At 51.1% G+C, this 6,996-nt stretch overlaps 9 non-coding genes across 9 annotated transcripts; 7 read left to right on the top strand and 2 right to left on the bottom strand.

Annotated features, from left to right (window-relative positions):
• Positions 1–1,097: 1,097 nt before the first annotated feature.
• Positions 1,098–1,169, top strand: trnai-aau (transfer RNA isoleucine (anticodon AAU)). The gene has a single exon. It is a non-coding gene; the product is annotated as a tRNA-Ile (tRNA).
• A 93-nt stretch (positions 1,170–1,262) lies between these two features.
• Positions 1,263–1,335, top strand: trnaf-gaa (transfer RNA phenylalanine (anticodon GAA)). The gene has a single exon. It is a non-coding gene; the product is annotated as a tRNA-Phe (tRNA).
• A 372-nt stretch (positions 1,336–1,707) lies between these two features.
• Positions 1,708–1,843, bottom strand: LOC131535422 (U4 spliceosomal RNA). The gene has a single exon (XR_009269601.1). It is a non-coding gene; the product is annotated as a U4 spliceosomal RNA (small nuclear RNA).
• Positions 1,844–2,911: 1,068 nt separating this feature from the next.
• Positions 2,912–2,994, top strand: trnas-gcu (transfer RNA serine (anticodon GCU)). Its single transcript has one exon. It is a non-coding gene; the product is annotated as a tRNA-Ser (tRNA).
• A 1,007-nt stretch (positions 2,995–4,001) lies between these two features.
• trnai-aau (transfer RNA isoleucine (anticodon AAU)) lies at positions 4,002–4,074 on the top strand. The gene has a single exon. It is a non-coding gene; the product is annotated as a tRNA-Ile (tRNA).
• A 94-nt stretch (positions 4,075–4,168) lies between these two features.
• On the top strand, positions 4,169–4,241 carry trnaf-gaa (transfer RNA phenylalanine (anticodon GAA)). The gene has a single exon. It is a non-coding gene; the product is annotated as a tRNA-Phe (tRNA).
• A 383-nt stretch (positions 4,242–4,624) lies between these two features.
• Positions 4,625–4,766, bottom strand: LOC131535421 (U4 spliceosomal RNA). Its single transcript, XR_009269600.1, has one exon. It is a non-coding gene; the product is annotated as a U4 spliceosomal RNA (small nuclear RNA).
• Positions 4,767–5,822: 1,056 nt separating this feature from the next.
• On the top strand, positions 5,823–5,903 carry trnas-gcu (transfer RNA serine (anticodon GCU)). Its single transcript has one exon. It is a non-coding gene; the product is annotated as a tRNA-Ser (tRNA).
• Positions 5,904–6,898: 995 nt separating this feature from the next.
• trnai-aau (transfer RNA isoleucine (anticodon AAU)) lies at positions 6,899–6,972 on the top strand. The gene has a single exon. It is a non-coding gene; the product is annotated as a tRNA-Ile (tRNA).
• Positions 6,973–6,996: the final 24 nt, after the last annotated feature.

Here is a 6,996-nt window from a genome sequence, read left to right as displayed (position 1 = left end):
CGGTGTGTTATATAAGGGAGACATGCAAATGGCGCCCAGGACTTCAATTGAGAGCCAATGTTTTAGATGATCCCTTTTTAATCAAACAAACCTGATCCGACGCATCAGCTCGTTAGTGGAAGACTCCGAGACCTCAGGTGAGAGATCTCAATAAACGGCAACCACTGCTATAATAAAATAAAATACCTAACTACATAATACTATTATTGTTAGAAATTGCAACAAAATCAAAATAGAAATATAAACTTTGAACTGCGGGTTTTGCCTGGCCAGAGGAGAACAGGCCCCCCGACGGAGTCTGATTTCTCCCCAGGTTTTTTTCTCCATTCTGTCACAGAGGGAGTTTTGGTTCCTTGCCGCTGTCGCCTCTGGCTTGCTCAGTTGGGGACGCTTAATTTCTAGCGATTATCGCCGATTTGATTGCACAGATACCATTTAAACTAAACTGAGCTAGACAATGACATGTCTGAATTCAATAATGAAATGCCCTTTAACTGAAAATTGAGTGGGAAAGAGGCCATCTCTCCTCTGTGCTGGCACCTTTGTACTGGGCGCCATTTAGTTGTAGGATTAACCGAGAGATTGTGCTTTTGTTTTTAAGGCCCTTCTTGGTCTTGTGACCCCAGTATATATGTGTGCGGACTCCTGTATTACGAGGCTGCCTTTGGATCACTCAGGTCGTGCATCCAGCTTCTCCCCTCTTTTTCCCACACTGGCTTAAAGTCTACGGGACATCTGACCGTTTCAGCTGTCCTCCCCAAGATCCCTCTGCATGTTAGGTCCAGCCCCATTTTTAAATCCATTCAGAGGCCAACTTTCCTTCGCTTGCCTTTGACACCGCCTCGAGGTGTTTGATAACTTCCATGTTAGTTCGCTCCTTCTTTGGTTGTTGCTGTAGTTGTTCATTTTTTCACGGCTAGGCGCTTGCGCAGGTAGGCTCGCTGGTCTAGGCTGTGACTCTCGCCTTGGGTGCGAGAGGTCCTGGGTTCAAATCCCGACGAGCCTGCCAGAGGCTTGGTCCAGAAGCTGTTTCATCTCTTTAGGTCAAGAGCAATCAGGAAGTTTTTGGTCAATCGGCAGAAAGCTAGGCAAAGCCAGGCCGGTTAGCTCAGTTGGTTAGAGCGGTGCTAATAACGCCAAGGTCGCGGGTTCGATCCTCGCACGGGCCAACTTTTATTCTCTGGGAGCTCAGCTCTGCTCTTCTGGCAAAGTGACGGGTGCTCTCACGGAAATCCCTGCTGGCTAAACAGCTTGCAGTTGCGGCCGAAATAGCTCAGTTGGGAGAGCGTTAGACTGAAGATCTGAAGGTCCCTGGTTCGATCCCGGTTTCGCACATGTGCCCTCTTTTCCTTTTGTCCGTGGGGCCCAGAGACCAAAATCCACTGGGATCCAACCCCACTGACAAACTGCTTGGCAACGGCCACATCGCTATCTGCCTCCCAGATGGCCACCAGCAAAGCAGTGAGCCCCTAAAGCGCAGGGAGAGTCGCTCAGAGCGCCGCCAGGTCACGTCACAGAGAGACCAGCGGACAGGCAGGTCTGCTGCCTGCATCTGCAAAACCTCTTTTAGTACACATCTAGCTGGAGAAAAAAAACTCATCCTTGTGCCTGAGAACGAGTCCCGCCGCAGACGCCTACCAAACGAGAACCAAAACACGCACGTGAAAGAAACAGAAGCAGGCCTGACTTTCTTAACCAGATGTTAAGCCTCCAGAGAGACCGCAAAATTGCCAAAGGCTGACTGTATTTCAAGTCATCCCGGCGGGTATTGGGTAAAGTTTTCAACCAGCAATGATCACGCCGGATGAACCTCATAGGCTACGATATTGCCTCTGCGAAGAATGCCAGGAGAGTCGCGACTCTCCCGCACCTATGCGGACGTGAACCGACATGGTGGTAACAAGCTTCAAACTGCCCTGCAATCAGCCTTCTGGCTTGGCTGACCATACGGGCCATTTTTGGGGATGCACCCTTGCCAGGATTTCTGTATTTCCTAAAATATCCAGGTTTTGGCTGTTTGCACTCTGCAGAGCGATCGCTTGTATAACATTATTTCACGAGCAGAGCAGACGGCCCTTATGCTTTCAAATCGCCTCGCGGTTCTTTGGTGTCATACAATGATCGGTGCGCAGCTTCAAGTCGAATCTAACAACAAAGGCGCATGCGGCGTGTCTTTGCATCGCTTTGATCGTTTCTCACCTTCTCACGCACCACGATTGGTCGATTATGTACAATATCTGCATGTTATTGGTCAAACTACTTTGGATTTTTAGGCAATATAACAATCCTGGCCAGGACGTGTCCCCTATAATGGCACATATGGCCACCCTACTTCTGGGCACGGGTGTCTGCGTGTGTTTACGGAACAGGTTAGCCACGCATAAGAAGGCTTAATCACTCTTCTCTTTACTCAAAGAAGAGCGCATGCTTGCTTTCCTGAACCCTGGGAGAGAGAATTATGGGTGTCCTGGCAAAAAGGGCGGAGTCATAAAGCTGAAGCGAGACGAGCTGAGGCGATGAACTGCTAATCCATTGTGCTGCGGGTTCAGATCCCATCCTCGTTGGTTGATGTTTATGGGAATGGATCCTGGAGGGTCGTTGTCTCTGCAGAGTTTAGGTCCAACCCTAATCAAACACACCTGAACCAGCTAAATCAAGGTCTTCAGGATGCAGTTAGGTGTTTTCATCCAGTTTTTCTCAGGGTTGAGCTAAACTCTGCAGGAGAGTGGCCTCCAGGATCAACGCTCCCCACCCCTGCTTGAGCTGCTTGAAAGGGACAGTGCTACTGCCAAATGATTGACACTGCATCACCCGACCTCTCACGGCACACTAAGGGTCAGCTTTACGCCGTCCTATTGAAAGGAGCTGCAGAAAAACGACACAGTCCAGCTTCCGGTCGGGCAGGTCAGAAGGCGACGAGGTGGCCGAGTGGTTAAGGCGATGGACTGCTAATCCATTGTGCTCTGCACGCGGGTTCGAATCCCATCCTCGCCGATCTCTTTAGCCCGTAAGTGATTTAGTCTTTGCCCTGTGAGCAACGGCTGCTCCCGGCCAAGGTTCCATGATGTAATGATTATCACCAGGACTCTGAATCCAGCGATCCGAGTTCAAATCTCGTGGGACCTGTTATGCCACCAATTTGCACAGGGCACGCCCCGAAAACCTTTTGGCAGCAGTGAGCCCCAAAAGCGCATTTAGGGAGAGTCGCTTGGGTCAACGCGCAGTCTGTCTCTTTAGGAAGTGAGCGAAAAGGGCAAGAACCAGCTTGGAGAATGCGGCATCGATCCCGCTACCTCTCGCATGCTAAGCGAGCGCTCTACCATTTGAGCTAATTCCCCTGGCCGCAGTTGAACGATGTCCATCTCTCCAAAAGACGGCTTCGAAGAGCGACAGCCATTATAACGGGCTGCAGGGAAAGAGGCCATCTCTCCTCTGTGCTGGCACCTTTGTACTGGGCGCCATTTAGTTGTAGGATTAACCGAGAGATTGTGCTTTTGTTTTTAAGGCCCTTCTTGGTCTTGTGACCCCAGTATATATGTGTGCGGACTCCTGTATTACGAGGCTGCCTTTGGATCACTCAGGTCGTGCATCCAGCTTCTCCCTCTTTCCCACACTGGCTTAAAGTCTACGGGACATCTGACCGTTTCAGCTGTCCTCCCCAAGATCCCTCTGCATGTTAGGTCCAGCCCCATTTTTAAATCCATTCAGAGGCCAACTTTCCTTCGTTTGCCTTTGACACCGTCTCGAGGTGTTTGATAACTTCCATGTTAGTTCGTGCTCCTTCTTTGGTTGTTGCTGTAGTTGTTCATTTTTCACGCCAGGCGCTACGCAGGTAGGCTCGCTGGTCTAGGGCTGTGACTCTCGCCTTGGGTGCGAGAGGTCCTGGGTTCAAATCCCGGACGAGCCTGCTAGAGGCTTGGTCCAGAAGCTGTTTCATCTCTTTAGGGTCAAGAGCAATCAGGAAGTTTTTGGTCAATCGGGCAGAAAGCTAGGCAAAGCCAGGCCGGTTAGCTCAGTTGGTTAGAGCGTGGTGCTAATAACGCCAAGGTCGCGGGTTCGATCCTGCACGGGCCAACTCTTTATTCTCTGGGAGCTCAGCTCTGCTCTTCTGGCAAAGTGACGGTGCTGCTCACGGAAATCCCTGCTGGCTAAACAGCTTGCAGTTGCGGCCGAAATAGCTCAGTTGGGAGAGCGTTAGACTGAAGATCTGAAGGTCCCTGGTTCGATCCCGGGTTTCGGCACATGTGCCCTCTCTTTTCCTTTTGTCCGTGGGGCCCAGAGACCAAAATCCACTGGGATCCAACCCCACTGACAAACTGCTTGGCAACGGCCACATCGCTATCTGCCTCCCAGATGGCCACCAGCAAAGCAGTGAGCCCCTAAAGCGCACGTAGGGAGAGTCGCTTCGTAGCGTCGCTTAGGTCACGTCACAGAGAGACCAGCGGACAGGCAGGTCTGCTGCCTGCATCTGCAAAACCTCTTTTAGTACACATCTAGCTGGAGAAAAAAAACTCATCCTTGTGCCTGAGAACGAGTCTTGCCGCAGACGCCTACCAAACGAGAACCAAAAACACGCACGTGAAAGAAACAGAAGCAGGCCTGACTTTCTTAACCAGATGTTAAGCCTCCAGAGAGACCGGCAAAAATTGCCAAAGGCTGACTGTATTTCAAGTCATCCCGGCGGGGTATTGGGTAAAGTTTTCAACCAGCAATGATCACGCCTCGGATGAACCTCATAGGCTACGATATTGCCTCTGCGAAAGAATGCCTATGCGGACGTGAACCGACATGGTGGTAACAAGCTTCAAACTGCCCTGCAATCAGCCTTCTGGCTTGGCTGACCATACGGGCCATTTTTGGGGGATGCACCCTTGCCAGGATTTCTGTATTTCCTAAAATATCCAGGTTTTGGCTGTTTGCACTCTGCAGAGCGATCGTTGTATAACATTATTTCACGAGCAGAGCAGACGGCTCCTTATGCTTTCAAATCGCCCGCGTTCTTTGGTGTCATACAATGATCGGTGCGCAGCTTCAAGTCGAACGAACGAACAAAGGCGCGCGGCGTGTCTTTGCATCGCTTGATCGCTCTCACCTTCTCACGCACCACGATTGGTCGATTATGTACAATATCTGCATGTTATTGGTCAAACTACTTTGGATTTTTAGGCAATATAACAATCCTGGCCAGGACGTGTCCCCTATAATGGCATACATATGGCCACCCTACTTCTGGGCACGGGTGTCTGCGTGGTGTGTTTACGGAACAGGTTAGCGCCACGCATAAGAAGGCTTAATCACTCTTCTCTTTACTCAAAGAAGAGCGCATGCTGCTTTCCTGAACCCTGGGAGAGAGAATTATGGGTGTCCTGGCAAAAGGGGCGGAGTCATAAAGCTGAAGCGAGACGAGGCGGCTGAGGCGATGAACTGCTAATCCATTGTGCTCTGCGCGTGGGTTCAGATCCCATCCTCGCTGGTTGATGTTTAGGAACGTGATCCTGGAGGGTCGTTGTCTCTGCAGAGTTTAGGTCCAACCCTAATCAAACACACCTGAACCAGCTAAATCAAGGTCTTCAGGATGCAGTTAGGTGTTTTCTATCCAGTTTTTCTCAGGGTTGAGCTAAACTCTGCAGGAGAGTGGCCCTCCAGGATCAACGCCCCCACCCCTGCTTGAGCTGCTTGAAAGGGGACAGTGCTACTGCCAAATGATTGACACTGCACTCACCCGACCTCTCACGGCACACTAAGGGTCAGCTTTACGCCGCCCTATTGAAAGGAGCTGCAGAAAAACGACACAGTCCAGCTTCCGGTCGGGCAGGTCAGAAGGCCGAGGTGGCCGAGTGGTTAAGGCGATGGACTGCTAATCCATTGTGCTCTGCACGCGGGTTCGAATCCCATCCTCGCCGATCTCTTTAGCCCGTAAGTGATTTAGTCTTTGCGGCCCTGTGAGCAACGGCTGCTCCGCCAAGGTTCCATGATGTAATGATTATCACTCAGGACTCTGAATCCAGCGATCCGAGTTCAAATCTCGTGGGACCTGTTATGCCACCAATTTGCACAGGGCACGCCCCAAAAACCTTTGGCAGCAGTGAGCCCCAAAAGCGCACGAGGGAGAGTCGCCTGGGTCAACGCGCAGTCTGTCTCTTTAGGAAGTGAGCGAAAAGGGCAAGAACCAGCTTGGAGAATGCGGGCATCGATCCCGCTACCTCTCGCATGCTAAGCGAGCGCCTACCATTTGAGCTAATTCTGGCCGCAGTTGAACGATGTCCATCTCTCCAAAAGACGGCTTCGAAGAGCGACAGCCATTATAACGGGCTGCAGGGAAAGAGGCCATCTCTCCTCTGTGCTGGCACCTTTGTACTGGGCGCCATTTAGTTGTAGGATTAACCGAGAGATTGTGCTTTTGTTTTAAGGCCCTTCTTGGTCTTGTGACCCCAGTATATATGTGTGCGGACTCCTGAGGGCTGCCTTTGGATCACTCAGGTCGTGCATCCAGCTTCTCCCTCTTTTCCCACACTGGCTTAAAGTCTACGGGACATCTGACCGTTTCAGCTGTCCTCCCCAAGATCCCTCTGCATGTTAGGTCCAGCCCCATTTTTAAATCCATTCAGAGGCCAACTTTCCTTCGTTTGCCTTTGACACCGTCTCGAGGTGTTTGATAACTTCCATGTTAGTTCGTGCTCCTTCTTTGGTTGTTGCTGTAGTTGTTCATTTTTTCACGGCTAGGCGCTAGGTAGGCTCGTTGGTCTAGGGCTGTGACTCTCGCCTTGGGTGCGAGAGGTCCTGGTTCAAATCCCAGACGAGCCTGCCAGAGGCTTGGTCCAGAAGCTGTTTCATCTCTTTAGGGTCAAGAGCAATCAGGAAGTTTTTGGTCAATCGGGCAGAAAGCTAGGCAAAGCCAGGCCGGTTAGCTCAGTTGGTTAGAGCGTGGTGCTAATAACGCCAAGGTCGCGGGTTCGATCCCCGTACGGGCCAACTCTTTATTCTCTGGGAGCTCAG

Source organism: Onychostoma macrolepis, unplaced genomic scaffold (genome assembly GCF_012432095.1).
Source record: "Onychostoma macrolepis isolate SWU-2019 unplaced genomic scaffold, ASM1243209v1 Scaffold254, whole genome shotgun sequence".
Lineage (NCBI taxonomy): Eukaryota > Metazoa > Chordata > Actinopteri > Cypriniformes > Cyprinidae > Onychostoma > Onychostoma macrolepis.
This window is presented reverse-complemented; position numbering and strand designations above follow the sequence as displayed.